The sequence below is a fragment of the Lactuca saligna genome, chromosome 5 (assembly GCF_052625555.1).
Source record: "Lactuca saligna cultivar CGN05327 chromosome 5, ASM5262555v1, whole genome shotgun sequence".
NCBI lineage: Eukaryota > Viridiplantae > Streptophyta > Magnoliopsida > Asterales > Asteraceae > Lactuca > Lactuca saligna.
This window is the reverse complement of record NC_136421.1, coordinates 235,615,584-235,630,769: the sequence shown is the minus strand read 5'-3', so window position 1 is coordinate 235,630,769 and position 15,186 is coordinate 235,615,584. Positions and strand designations below refer to the sequence as shown.

Sequence of the window (15,186 nt, the reverse complement as noted above, 5' to 3'; positions counted from 1 at the left end):
TTCTACCGGTTCCCAGTTCCTACCGGTTCTTGCCGTGTCTTCAAATGTTGGAACCGGCCCTCGAAAAATAGCATCATACGGTTCCGGTTTTTACCGGTTCTACCGGTTTTTGCCGGTTCTACCGGTTCCGGTTATATCGGTTCCGGTTCCTACCGGTTCCCGGTTTCAAAAATCAACAAAAATAACGTCCCGGTCCCGGCCCGACCGGTTCCATCGGGTTCCGGTTCCGGTACCGGTTCCGGTCGGTTCCCCGGTCCATATGCTCATCCCTAATCCTTACTCCTGATCCTTTGCACTGTCGCCTGCTTCATTAAGGATCATCTAGAATGCTCTTAACTTTGGCTTTGGCGTGTTCGGTCTTGCTGCTTCATTTTTCTTCGGGCAATCTTTTCACATATGTTTATTGTCTCCGCATCCGTATCATACCTTATCATTAAGCGTACAATCCCTGGAAGTGTGACTGATCCTCCCACTCTTATAACAAGTCACTTCTCCGTCGGATCTTCCGAAGTGCTTCTTCTTTCACTTCTCACACCACTAGGTTCCACTACTCCCATACTTTTGGTCATCCATGTTAGACTTCGAGAATGTTCCTTTCTTGTCGGATCTTAAGGATCCCTTAAGCTTCCTCTTTTCTCCTGCCTTATCTTTTTCTAGACCCTTTTCTCTTATTTGGGTATCTACATTCTTAGCTGCCCAGATGGCAGCTTTCAAGGTGATTTCTTGTTTACCATTGGACCAAAGTCTACTGGTAATCTATTTGCAAACTTGTTGACCTTCTCAAATCCTTCAGATCTTCGCTCCATATCAAATTAACACCCATCCGGTCGCCTTTTAGACCCTCAAAACGGCACTGTTAGGGATTATTTTCGTAGGGAATGAATTAGGGTTGAAGATATGTTATCATGGTTACTTTTCGACTCTGTTTGGAGGTTACAAACACCGCCACACCGTTAGAGATGGTTTCTTTGTGTCCACGAAATTTTCTGATGTCGCCACGCCGTGGGAATGGCTTTGTCATGGCATGGAAACTAGGAATAAAAATTTGGCATAAACACGAAAGTTGTCCAAAAAAATTTCTAGTTTCTAGAACATCTTAAAGCTCGTCAATGGAGTTATGAGTCATGAGATATGGCCAAAACCTTACAAGAGGTCAAGCTCCCAGCAACATCCTTTTTGCGTCTTTTTCAGCTCCTTTCTCCTTCTTTTGCATCTCAGCTCTAGTTTTAACTGTAATTGAACATTTCAAAGCATATTAAATATCATATATCTTAAAATATAATATTTTTACTCAAATATATTAAGATAATGACCTAAAATACATAGTTAAATAACATCATATGATATGATAATTTAAAGGATTATTTAAGAAAAAGGACCACATTGTAAGTGAAAATTATTTTCATTATATTATAAGAAGTGAACCTAGTTAAGGTGTTGAAATTGTATTTAAGAAACTTTTTTTGTCTCGAAACATAGGGTTAAGGGTATTTAGAAATGACAAAACCCAAGGGACCATTATGGAAAATCCAAATATAATAGCCATAACAACATGAGAATAGCCCCATCTCTTTTTCCTCATATGCTCTTGCTGCATACTAAACCTTAACACCCCCCCCCCCTCATTTATGCCTTGCATGCATCTAGGAAAGAGGTTAGAGTGAGAAGGAAATCTAGAAAGCCGAGAAAGAATAGGGAAAGAAGACGACAAGAAGAACCCATTGAAGAGGAAGCTACCGACTAGAGGAGATCTCATTAGAGAGATGACTGGAGGTGGGAGAGAGGTTGTGGAATGAGATGTTCTTGCTTGATCTCTTGAGGTACTCTTATTTCCCCCTAACCTATTCTTTATTTTTGTCAATTAACCACCATGAAAACACCACCACCAACCACCATTGTTGTCGATAGCGGTGGCCTTTAGTAAACCACCCAATCACCATCATGGACTCACGAGTTGGAGGTGTAGTTATGAGCTTCCAAATCTATGGCTAAATACTAAAAGCTAAACACCCGTCTTCTTCTTTCCCTTTTTGGCAAATATTTTGGTGTGAGGGTTTTATCTACCATGAAACCAACCTAGCCCCACCATGTGAGCACCATTTCATGGTGGCTAAGTTGTGACTCTTGTTCATCCCTTGCAATAGTGGATTAAGTGCTTAATGGGTTTATATTGAAAGTTACCCCTCGGTTTCATTCTACTTATCTTTAAGTGAGCTTCCAAATCCATGGCTAAAGACAAAAAGCTAAACACATTTCTTCTTCTTTTCCGTTTTGGGAAATAATTTGGTGTGAGGTTTTTATCCACCCTAAAACCACATTAACACCACCATGTGACCATGGTGGATGAGTTGTGACTCTTATTCATCCCTTGTAATAAAGGATTAATTTCTTAATGGGTTTAGATTGAACCTTACACCTCAATTTCCTTTTAGTGATGTAAGTGAAGAAGTATGATTTAAATGTAATGATTTTGACAAAGTTCTTAAACAATTAAGTGGTTTATTGTTTGATCATGGAAATACTTGGGTTAAGCTTTCATTCCATTGAAATGAATGTTTATGAGCTTAACCACTAAGTACTTAATGGGTTGAGTGGAAAGTAGACTAAGTGTTGTTAGTTTTGCAAAATTCTGAAATTGTCCCCTAACTTTGGAAATCATATAAAATCATTGGATTATCCAAAATGCATATATAATATATCCCTGAAAAGGTATATGTCTAGCTTCATTTACCAACAACGCTTAATCTGGTTTTGTCTATATTTATGTAAAGCTTTCATCTAATGCATACTGGTCCAAAATATATGATGATCACTTTTGGTCATTTTAAAAAAAAAATGTAATTATATATAGGAAGCTCCAAATTAAATAAGGATTTTTCTGTATTGATAAGAATGTGCTATTTCATTCCTAAAAAAGGTATTGGTTTTATTTCATATTAAATTAGATGGAATTTACATTATTTGCAGATTGGTCCAGAAAGATGGTTGTTTGCAATAGCCAACTTGTAAAATATATAAATAATTCTAGAAAAATCTAATTGGTATAAGGTCTTGCACTGAGTTTTGCTGAAAGAGTATATTTTAACATATATTTATCCATGGAATGAGCCTCACTCATTCTAGGTTGTTGGTGACCATCTTCACCGATCGGTCCTAAAAGTGATTGATTTTTATAGTAAATTCGTGAAATCAATGAAAATAGCATTAAAATAATTATAGAATGTATTTTATATCCAAAAAAAGATAAGGAAATATTCTTCAATAATAAATATTAATATTTGATGGTAATGGGAATGGGAACAAGGATAAGAGGGATAAATCGGTCCACAAACGGATTTGTGTAACGACTTTTAAAGTAATAATAAATTGTAAATTAAGTATTATTAAATATTACTTGAAATATTAACTAAGTAGGGGTTATTGATATGGACGGTTGGTGTTCATTAAGTTGGAAGTTCATATTAGCAAGCACATGTAGTGTTGCTCTGTCTACTTTGTTGTTTAGGTGAGTTGCAATAAATTCCTTATTATGTTGAATATGCATGTGTATGTGTAATGTTGACCATGATAAGCTCTTCAGGGGAAGTGATCAAGGTTTTGATGACCACGATAAGCCCTTAAGGGGAGGGGGTGCTATTAAGATAGTAGGTCATGACAAGTCCTTCGGGAGAAGTGACATGTTCTCAGGGTTGTAGTGTCTGAGTAAGCCCTTCGGGGGAATCAACCTTCAAATATAGGGTTGGTACCAACAATTTGTATTTATGTGATATGTTTTTTGTGGTAAGTTACATGTTATGTGGAGGTATATGATTTATATAATGGGTGAGTACTTTGTATGCTCACTAAACATTTTTGTTTACCTGTTGTTTATTAATATTTTTCAGGACCCTTCCGAGTAGGGGTGCAAATGAGTCAAGCTACTCGCAATCTACTCGGGATCAGCTCGTTAAAAGCACGACTCGAAACCGATTTTAACTGAACTTGAGACGAGCTCGAGCTTAATATTAAGCTCATTTATTAAACGAGCTCGAGCTCGAACCTATGTCACTAAGCTCGATTAGGCTCACGAGCCTTTATATAATACAATTTATTATTATTTTCATATATTAAAATAAAAACATATTTGAGAAATTAGAGATTTATGGTATTAGTAAACGAGCTTCTTAACAAGCTCGAGACGAGCTTAAGCTTATTTAGGCATGTAAAACGAAAAATGAGCCGAGCCCGAGCCCTAGCCGAGCTTGTATAATTCTTTACGAGTTCGAGCCAAGCTCGAGCTCAAGCTTCGTATAACTTAAACAAGCCCAAGCCGAGTCTGACCAAGCTCGGGCTCGGCTTGGCTCGTTTGCACCCCTACTTCCGAGGTAGACAAATGAAGGACTTGACGTGACTACAATCAACATTTCGCATTCTTGTGGATTTTAAATATTATTGCTTTTTATTACATTTTGAATATGTAATCTAGGATTTTGACTTCCACACTATGTTTTTAAATCACCTTCGTTTTAGTAACTCTGATTAGGGGTGGAATTGGTACGGTACCGAGTTTTTTTTTCTCCAAACCGTGTACCGTACCAATTATAGTTGGTATAAGATTTTAGCTACCAGTACCGTACCAAGTATACTTGGTACCAGTTAATTTGGCTACCAACAAATTTGGTTAATACATATTGGTATTTGGAGTCAGACCTTTTCCGATCCTATCTCATCAAAGTCGGGTAACAAAAAGAAGGAACTTTCTAATGTATATACCAAATTTTTAACTAATATCTACTATACATAAATATAAGTTGAATTTGTGGACATTTGGCTGTTGCTTCACTCACTTCTGGTAGTATTTTTTTTGGAAACCACTAAAAGGATTAAAAGATGTTCACCCCTAGCAAGTTGTTAAAGGAAACAAATGGAAACAGTAGAAGGAATGAGAAGTTAGTATTCATTTTTAAGTTTTAGTGTATGTATCACCAATCTCGTGCACATCAAAAAATAAATATCAAGAAATTTGTCGGTCAATGTGTTAGTTTAGTAATTTTAATACTTGTTGGTTCTTATTCTAATTAAAACATGAAGATATGAGAACTCTTATTTATTTGTATTTATGAAGAGATATATATATATATATATATATATATATATATATATATATATATATATATATATATATATATATATATATATATATAATTGGTTGGTATGGTACAACCGTGGTATTCAAAATTTCATACCGTTAATTTACCAAGACTACTTAATTGGCATAGTATTATCAGCCAAACATATTGTCTACCAAACAACTTGGCTACCGATATGATTGGTTCGGTTGGTAACATGTTGGTTGGTTTTCTGTGGTACATATTTGTCAGCCCTAACTCTAATACTATATTGAAAAGTTTTAACGAATTAATGTTTTAATGTTTTTGATATCAAGAATACTTTTTTTTTGAAAAGTGGAAAAACTAAAACTATGGTTTTCAATATAATATTTTTCAAGGTGTTTGCTTCTTCTGATGGTAACTATTAAAAATGTATCGGATTCACTCCGGGTCGATTTTCTTTTATTTTTTGTTTTAACGTAATAATCACAATATTATCACATCGTCATAATTTGTGACACGGTAAATTTGGGTTGCAAAAAGCCACATGCACTCAAATTTATATATTCATAAAATTACAATATACCCCAATAAAACATTTAATCCATATTCTAATAAAAGAATAGTTTTATTCTTTTTTTGACATGTGTCATCTTATTAGATCTCTTAATTAATGCATATTTTATTTTTCTTTTGTCATGTGTGATTTTATTATGTTTTCTAATTAATACTTGCTACTTGTCAACCTATTGATTATTTATTTTAAATTTTAAATTTTAAAATTTAAATTTCTCATTCTATCTACATTAAATTAATAGCATTAAAATAAAAATTAAAATAAAATTAATACAAATTATAAAGTGATATAATTTCACATATTTATTTAAATCAATGATTATAATTTTATATAACTAAAAAAATCTCTTAATTAATAATTTATTTAAAATAATTGATTAATAATTTTGAATTTTTACTATAAAATTTTAACTAATTTTGTAACCATGGTTCTTACGGGTTATAAACTAGTAGTGAATATAGACCTATAGTTAAATAAGATGCATATCTCTCATATATTACTAACAAAAAATTAATTATTATACCAATAAAAAGCTACACTCAATTATAAAATACAAACTTATGTGCTACCTATTGCAGTAATGCAAATTATTCCACCCCAATAATACATGAATCTAGGCACCATTAATCTTTGAGAATAAAAAATTAAAGTGATAATAGTAATATATCTATGAAATATATAAAATCTTTTCGAGTAAAAATAGTGACAAAATGAAAAAAAAAAATAGAGACATACTGTACAGGACCATCTTGTGATCCATGCAAACACAAAATCTGTCATCATTTATTGGTAATTAATAGATGGTTTTTATATCATAAAGTATTTAGGTAATGGATTTACCATTGATAAATGCATGCGAATTGCCTGAGGTTGTGGGTGAAGCGACCCATAACGAAACACTCATTTTATGTATAATCATTATTATGGTTTAACAATATTCTCATATGATACTAAACATAAATGGGTGTGTCTAATTATCGCTCTCATTTCAATCAATCTCATCATATCTTAAACATAAAAGAGTTCTATATAACACATAGCAATGTACTTTCTTGGATGTATTCATTATAGAAGTATACTTTCATTTTGCTAATGCAATAAGATAATGTATCTTTTTCACCTAATGCAGTCGATTAATTTTCATCAATGGGAAAAATATAGAAGGGAATATTGTTCCCATTATCAGGGTTTGCTAAAGCAATCTTGTATGCGGTTTGCACGTTTTTGTAGGCATCATATCATATATTTTTTTATATTTCAAAAATTTTATATGGAACATTCTGACTCGTGTATTTAACTTCACCCAATCATAATGATTTTTTTTATATATAAAAATAGCCACGGAATGAAAGATATACAAGACACCTTACCAAAGTATATGAATCAATTATGTTGAATCTTTTCACAACTTGGATAAAAGCGAGGAAAAGTTGAATTAAACAATTGAGCAATCCTTTCAGCTTCTGAAGCTGATATTCTTTCTAAATCTTGTTCATTAGGATGTACATGTGAATCAGTTCAGAAGAACACAAAATAGTGAATGATAGAAAAGGCATTAAGAAGAAAAGAGTAAGAATTTTTACCTAATTCTTTAAGCCACTACCACAAACCAAATACTATTTCTCTTTGAAGCATAAACAGGGCTGGTCCAAATGTATATGGGCCTGGGGTGAAAAGAAAAAAACAGGCCCCTTAAAGATAAATATAATAAAGATTCAAAAAAAAATATCATTTATTACACATTCAATTAACAATAACAAACAAGCCAAATTGCTTATCTTTTGAGCAAATTTAAGTTTGAACCAACTTTAGGCCCTAAAAATTATTTTGGTAATAATTTTTTATATATATACACTATATAACCCATAAATTTTGGGCCCCCAAAAGTCGTGGGCCCTGGGCGGTCGCCCGGGTTGCCCACCGTCAGGACCGGCCTGAGCGTAAAGACAAACACTTGCTAACGCATTGTATAAATGATATTATAAGCTTTTAAAATACTTGTAAAGGCAGAATCATTTCTAGAGACTAAGGGAAGGAACCAAAGAAAACAATTCCTAGGGAAAGAGATAAAAAAACTGAAAAAAAAAAAAACAAAAACAAAAAAACAAAAAAAAAAAAAAAAAGAAGAAGAAGAAAGCCTCAAACATTTTCAAAATTACATGAATGAATGATTTTCAACAAGTTATAGTCACATTTGAAGAGGACGAATTGTTTGTGTGATTAATTGAAAAGAAATAACGTATTGGTGTGGTAATTTGCATCATTGATGAACGAAAGACATCGATTTTAGATGTAGACATAGGTAAATTTATTGAAGACGATGACGCCTCCTATAAAATCCAACATACTCTGCGTTTGCCTTTCTTCCCTCTCATTTCTTTCTGTGATCGCAAGTCGCAAACACACCCATAATATTGTTCTTTCAATCGATTTAGGGCTTGAAAGAGACCGAACAAATAAATTCAGTTGAAAGAAGAGGAAGGCATCGTTGCTCTTGACAACAACTTTCCTGTTGCTAGAAAAAGAGGTCGATAATGAAAGTAACATGGACATGGCTTTAAAACCTAACGTATCAATATGCTCGGTAACCTTTTCAATCTTCCATCGTGGACTTCTGATGACCATCTACACATCCATTTGGGACATGTTTTCAGAGCGTAGAAGATGCACCACCGGTGAGGCATGAGGTGGCCGTTTTGTTCCATGACGGTGGGTTGAGGTGGATGAAAGAGGGGTATGAGAACTGAAAATGGGGTCGATTATGTAAGTTGAAGGTTTTGATTGTAAAGAGATGAGAATTAGCATCCAATTACAGAGTTCAAAAAGCAAATGGAAGGAGAGAAGTGAAAGAAAGTGGAGGGAAATAGAATGATCCTTTCCCTCCTATCTTTCGTTCTGATTTGGAAGGATTTGGAAGCAAAGAAGAAAATGATTAATTGTCATTCCAATTCTTTTCAACTCAGGAACACAAAAGAAAATTTTGTTTTCCTTTCAAGCGTCGGGTACTAATTGTATTTCTACAAATTAGTTTCTATATACAAATCAAATAGTTTCTAAAGACATGGTACTTAGGGCGTGTTTGAAATTGCTTTTTAAAGTGTTTATTGGCCTTTTTCGAAAAGTTTGGACTTAATGACTTTTAGAAAAGACCTTTTTCGCCTATAAAATTAGTGTTTGGCAAACATTTTTTTATTTATTGGTTTTTTGAAAATCCAATAAGCTAATAATTTATTTTTAAAAACACTCCTAAACACCCACCTAGTGATGTAAATCCAAAGGACAAAATGATAAATTGTTTTTTATAGTTATAACTTCTTGACATAATTTATGGAGTGGTCATAAAAGGTCTTAGTTAGAAAAAATAAAATGAGTCTTATATTATTAATGTTATGAGTGTAGGCTCGGCCCAAATATGTAAAATATGAACATTTTCATCAATATAAAACTGTTATTATCATAAACTATTTTAGATGGAAAATTTACCTCCATAGAAGTGTATCTCATCCATTTTTAGGGGTAATAATAAAATCTCCCATGTTTTTTTACTTTAGGTTTTGTTTTTCTATAATCACGAGGAGTAAATACAAAAATAATAAATAAATAAAAGTTTTGCTTTTCTATAATCATGAGTAAATACAATAATAATAATAATAATAATAATAATAATAATAATAATAATAATAATAATAATAATAATAATAATCAACTATCCACACACACATTCATATCTTCATGAACCAATTTTAACCCACTCATACAACTTCATGTGCACAGACATCCAACATCTAAGTGCACAAACTTCATATTCAGCTTAAAACTTAACCCTTCTAGTATACAATTCTTAACAGATAAAGCTCAGCAACAACTTTACTGCAATATTAAAACTATTATGAATTAAGTGAAAAACTCATTCAATGTTTAGATTTGATAATAAGAAAATGTTTACAAATTCAACATAACAACTTTCATTACAAAAGAGGAAATAAAATTCAGGAAAGTGAAAACAAATGAAATAAAAGTGAATTTATATACCTTTGATTCTCGAGTTTGGTGGTGAAGAGCTCAAGGTAATCGTTAATACTTTGTAAACAAAAAAGAGTGACCAGTCATGATTTTTACTTTATTATGCTAATTTTTGCTGTTCAAACATAGGTAAATCGAAAATAAAAATAATAATAGCAGCAAAATGCTTATTTATTCAACTCTCTGATTTAATTTGCATGTGTAAAAACCATGAACGACCATAAAAATTATAATATTACCGAACAAATAGGGACAAAATGTTATTTGTGTTGCAAGAAAACCAAATATTATGACTTTATGCTTTATCTGATGTATCAAAATGCAAAGGTGTTTCTGTGACATCCCCAAAATCACGGCCAGAAAAGACCGGTTTTGTTTATACTTTATTTCAAAATCAGAGTAATCTTTTAACAAAAGAGTTGCGGAATTTGTCCCAAAACAATATTATGATAAAGATTTATCAAAAGCATTTCCATATAAATGTATTTCATTAAAAAGACTCGGGATGTCATGTTCGATACAGTACATAAGTATAAACAATACAACATAGGCCTTACTACATTATTCCGTAGTTACAGGCCTAAAATCCATTAATCTCTTATCCCAAGACATCACATCTATGCTCATGCGCCACTACCTGTAATACAAGAAACTGGGTGGGTCAGGCTTGGGAGCCTGGTGAGAACATAGGGTTTTCAACACACAATAAATAAGTTTATTAACTTTATCAAACCAAATAAACCCGATTACCCATTCCCGTTATCCTCACTTTACGTCCCTAAGACATCTAACACAAGGGACCTAGTCTAAGGACTATCATCGGGATGGACACTACTGCTAGGGGGATTCCTCAGTCGTAAATGTCCTTAAGGCAACCATGTGGGGGATGGAGTACATCCGATGAGCACACAATTCAAATAAACACACAGTTCGAATAAACACCTACAGGTTGCGAGCCTGCTAGTGTTCCACTGGACTGTCTAGAATAGTCCGTGGTCGTCATCTATACTCCGCTAGGTGACTGGACCATCATTAACATCTATAACGAGGCCTCTCATTATTTTATTTTGTCACACAGCAACTATTACATCTACTCATGTTTTACCCAACACATTTTGTAGATATAAAATACATATACAGTTTAAATCATTGAAAACATGTATAAAACGTTCATCCAGCATAGATAGCAAGTATTCAGATAATATGCACACATAACAGGTAATTTATATAAAATACTTCATATCTATGTGTAAGCTGAAAGTAACTATGCACTCACAACATGTAATATATATTAAATACTTCATATCTATGTGTAAGATGAAAGTAACTATGCACTCACAACATGTAATATATATTAAATACTTCATATCTATGTGTAAGATGAAAGTAACTATGCACTCACAACATGTAATATATATTAAATACTTCATATCTATGTGTAAGATGAAAGTAACTATGCACTCACTTGAGAAGGTGGTGACTCGGTACTCGGACAGCGCTTCGTTTACTTTAAAATAATTTCCTTCGACAAAACCTAGTATTATCACCACTAGATTTTAGTCTAATATTATCGTGACTAATTATTATTATTATTATTATTATTATTATTATTATTATTATTATTATTATTATTATTATATAAGCGTTTAAACAATACTTTTCAACCACTATGTACAGACAGGGGCCAGAAAACACCGGAGGGCAGGACCATATTCGCGTATAGCACTTCTGAAATCCAACAACCTTATGCGGCCCTTTAAACCAGACTCCCCGTACCGCGAGTAGTTAAAAAGATATTATAACGACACTTGTATAAGTCATAATAATAGCTCAAATATTTATTATAAATTTATAATAACAATACTAATTTTAAATATAAACTATATTTAAAATAGGGTAAGCATAACTTACTTACAAGGGGATCTTAGCTAGGAGTCGGGCTCTGCAGGGGCAGAACTTCGTCGCTAGATCTTTCTAAGAAAGATTCGTGCAGAGCTTCAGCGCTCACCTTACTATACTAAAACTACAGAAAGAGAAGTCGAGTTACGAGGGACCGAAATGCTCGGGGGATAAGGAGAGAAAGACTCTTGAATCAAGAGAATGGTGCAAGAAATATGAGAGCCCAAGCCTCTTATTTATAGTGATTGAATTTACAAAAACTACCCTCCATAATTACTTAATGACCTTATAGTTATATAAACAACGAAACACCCCTTCATAATACTATTTTAAATAGATTTAACGATATTTGCACTAAACTAATGTCGAAAGAACTCAACATTAGTCTTATAATGACCGCATCGTCGATACCTTTCTAATGATATATACATATGTATATATATGTGTACGTATATATGATTTATACTTTATTTTAATACGTAAATATGCTATTATAATTTGTAACTCGTTCATACGAACTCCTTTTTTGACGTTATTTATATCCACGCATAGGTGGAGACGTACTCTACAACTTTCGTTTAGACTCCGTCGGCTAATTTTGACTTTATTTTTAAAGTTATATTTTTAACAGGTCGGGACAGGATTGGTCTGTTAAAATCTCATAACTTCTTTATCCGATGTCCATTTTCATCTGTCTTTTTATCGTTACGCTACTAATAACGAGATCTTCGATTCTCGTTTAGGTTGTGTCGGCTAAAAACCGCCCGATCTAATACTCGAACTTCGGGTTGTACACCGCTAAGCCGAAACTTCGAAAAATCATAACTTCCTCATAAGAAGTCAGATTTGGGTGTTCTTTTTATGGACGCTCTCAGGTTAACATATTCTACGAATTTCATTTAGATTACTAAGTCTAAAAGAAGCTCTACCATAAATTCACTATTTACGTCTCCCGGTCCCGTGCCGGTTTTACCGTAAAACTTCAACGGCCAATAACTTCTTCGTTATAACTCGGATTTCGACGCTCTTTATATGTACGGAAACCTTGTAACATATACTAAAACTTGGTTGAGATTATTTATTCTTAATAATCTTTTGTCGAAAAGTCATTTTCGACCCCTATTGCCTCTAAATTGACTAGCTCGGATCTATGGGCGTTACAGATTCCCCTTTACCACACCTAATATTCAAAAAATACTCACAACTCTAAACCCTCTCCAAAGTTTCCTGATTTGATTTGGTATGACCATTTGCGAGTAAATAACATCTCATCCAAAGCAACAAAACCCAAAAACATATAACAAGGAGAGAGAGAGAGAGAGAGAGAGAGAGAGATTACCGGGACAGAGAGATAGACATCCAGAGTGGGAAACCATAACACAACATACAGTCAAAATAACTGACAATAAATGCATTGGAAAGGGCGATCTACTCTCTCCCTACAAAAAAGAATTGAACATGTTTCGATATTCCAGTCAACCAGAATACAATCATAAACTAATAAAAACTATAAATTATATTCTATATAGATATTATAAGCAAAGATAACCATGTTCTTTGAAATAATTAAAATAACAAAGTGTATGCACAAGAAAAAGGGAAATGGAAAAAGGAAATGACAGCTTTGTCAAGAGTGAATAAGCTAGAAACCTGATAACTTGGACTTGAGCTTTTATTTTAAGAGTGCTAGCATCAAAAAACCATCTAAAACTTTTGATAAATCCATGGACTTTTTCCATCCCCAGTCATGCTATTTCTTTAAGAAGCGATGCAATGTGTCTGCAAACATGCATTTTCATAAGCTATAATAACTTTCCCTGATCAAAATGAGTAATTAGAACAAGAAAACAAAGAATAATAACATACCAAAATATTTTGATTTAGCAGTGATGGATGTCTACCCTCCTTATGCTAGCTGAAAGGTTAAAAACAAATCACTAAGTCCATTTTTATCATGTACAAATTTAAAGACAATAAAAAGAACCTAGAAACTCTTCATTCAAAGAAGATTAGATTTCATATTGATGTTAACTTATTATTTATGTTGTCCAGGGAGTTTCCAGGGGTAGCCGTGGAAGTGTTATGGGTTAGGGTACACATGGGGTAAAGTGAGGTGGCAATGGGCTGACGATCATCAAACATCAATATATACATGGATTTGTAGAGCTTTTCTTCCACAATCATCATTTTAATAACCTGAAAATATATTTATACCAAATTAAAAGTTCAGCCTCTAATGTTTCTTTATGACAATCGTCAAACATCAATATTTATTTTATTTCTCTGTGTAAATAAACCCATCAAAATCAAAATACTTATGTAATAAATAAGAACATAAAGAAGGATTACCGCTTAAAAATCTAAATAAAACCTAGAAAAGGAGGTCATACTCACCTGTATCTGAAAATAAAGAAGAGTGAGTGAATTTTTAGGCCTTCAAATTGTATTCGGATTCAAAAATCATACAAAAAAATGGTTACAAATAGCAAAATCAGCTAATGTTTACATAATAAATTTAATTTGAACTGAAATGTTTTACAATACGTACTTGGAATCAAAAATCTCAGTTGTGTCTGCTCATTTTTTCAAAACTTCAACTTGGAACCAGATATCTACTAACATTCACCACCTGCTTTGCATACTACATACACATCTAACCTGATTTCGGACACTCGCACTTGTATACAGGGGATGAACATATAGAGAAATTAGAAATGGGATGAATAATTTCGAGTAAGTGAATAAATCATAACTGCTTCTTAATAAACCTAGATCAAGCACCAAAATTCTCTTGTTGCTTCTACATCTCCTCCCCTCAGCGTCGATCTTTCGTTATCTCCATATTTTTTATACTTTCTCGTTTCATATTCACCCCTAAAACACATAGACCATATAGCAAGTCGGAAGACGAAAGGGATGGTCGCGTATGCTGGTGACCCGCGGTTGCTAGTGGGTGTATTTAGGGCAGGTTGTCTGCTAGGAAAAAGAGAAGGAAAAAGAGTGGTGGTAGTGATGGCTATGTAAGCTGATGAAGGAAATGGAAAGGGTGAGGACCAACACGTTAGGTGACGATGTTGGTTTTTATATACAAGGAGAAGCTATGAAGTAACAAATTCCCCGTATTTAAGGTTCTTTAATTAGAATGAGTCTTTTAACTTCCATCTAAAATTTGGGGATACTAAGATATAAGGAGTCGTTTTATTTTCTGACTCTTTCAATGGTTTACCAATCTAATTGATTCTCCATATTTAAGGTTCTTTAATTTGAATGAGTCTTTTAACTTCCACCTAAAATTTGGGGATACCGAGATATAAGGAGTGGTTTTATTTTCTTTGACTCTTTCAATGGTTTACCAATCTGATTGATCTTTCTGTAATGCATAAAATTGTTGTAAATGTTGCTTTAATGTCAAAACGTTGATATATATATATATATATATATATATATATATATATATATATATATATATATATATATATATATATATAGTCAAGATCAAATAAGAAGAATTTTTTTGGTAGGAAGGTAAGAAGTTATGTTTCTACATATTTTTTTCGCGAACAAATAAAATGAATCATTAGATAATTCATTTGTAAG

At 33.0% G+C, this 15,186-nt stretch overlaps 1 long non-coding RNA gene across 8 annotated transcripts; it reads right to left on the bottom strand.

Annotated features, from left to right (window-relative positions):
- Window positions 1–9,381: 9,381 nt before the first annotated feature.
- On the bottom strand, window positions 9,382–14,793 carry LOC145046486 (uncharacterized). Of its 8 annotated transcripts, none has more exons than XR_013682013.1 (8): window positions 14,138–14,790; window positions 13,939–13,989; window positions 13,456–13,785; window positions 13,240–13,368; window positions 12,929–13,028; window positions 11,602–11,713; window positions 11,156–11,224; window positions 10,160–10,327 (listed from the first exon to the last, which is right to left on the bottom strand). It is a non-coding gene; the product is annotated as an uncharacterized LOC145046486 (long non-coding RNA). The 8 variants fall into 8 exon arrangements; XR_013682014.1 differs by having other exon boundaries at window positions 11,606–11,713; XR_013682009.1 differs by lacking the exons at window positions 11,156–11,224; window positions 11,602–11,713 and adding an exon at window positions 9,382–9,537 and having other exon boundaries at window positions 9,700–10,327; window positions 14,138–14,793.
- Window positions 14,794–15,186: the final 393 nt, after the last annotated feature.